Below are 822 nucleotides of genomic sequence, written 5' to 3'. Positions count from 1 at the left end.
TGGTATATATTCTCCTATGTATGCATTCTTTTTTCTATTTTGCTATCGATTTGGATAAATGGGTTTACTCACTGTTTGCTATGTGTATTCATTGCAGAATTGGCATCTGGTGGGAATGGAGCTAAGTCTTAGCTACATTACTTCGGGTACCCCTTCCTCATTAAGGGGTTGTGATCAGGAGTGCAGCCTGAAGCTGAAAATTATTTCCCCTGGACTAAAAATACTTAAGGGAAAACTAGATAAAGTTTTAGCCCAGTACTCCCTTTCATTGAGGACAGCCAGCTTTAGCCCCAGTCTCCAGCTTGCCCTCCTGGCAGGAATCAAAGTTTCCCTTGGAGAAGGGAGGGGAAAAGAGACTATTTTTGTCTCCCTGGGAGCCACATCTAGAGAGACCCATGTGGACACATAAAAACCTACATGGGCAAAACACAATATAATCCCATCACACATACCCCTCACACTAGCATCATTCATGGATTGAAAACAGAGGTTTGAAATGATAAGAGGTAGACAATAGTCATGTGTCGTTCATCTGGGACTCCCCCCCCGAAGTCCCCCCCATTCAGAGATAAGATCACATTCTTCACTTCTTAAGTTTCAGTTTGCTACCAGAAGGAATTAGCATCTAATTTTTTCATCAAGTTTACCCAGGTTTTTTTTCTCATTTTCTATATGCTCTCCAAATATTATTTAATTTCCTGCTCTTCTAAGTAAATTTCAATTTGCCTGCAACCCTTTTTTTTTTTGGCTGGTCAGTGGGATTAAGTGACTTGCCCAAGGTCACACAGCTAGTTAAGTGTCAAGTGTCTGAGGCCAGATTTG

This window comes from Vombatus ursinus, unplaced genomic scaffold (genome assembly GCF_900497805.2).
Source record: "Vombatus ursinus unplaced genomic scaffold, bare-nosed wombat genome assembly UNPS02014893.1, whole genome shotgun sequence".
Lineage (NCBI taxonomy): Eukaryota > Metazoa > Chordata > Mammalia > Diprotodontia > Vombatidae > Vombatus > Vombatus ursinus.
Note: the sequence above shows the minus strand (reverse complement) of the source record.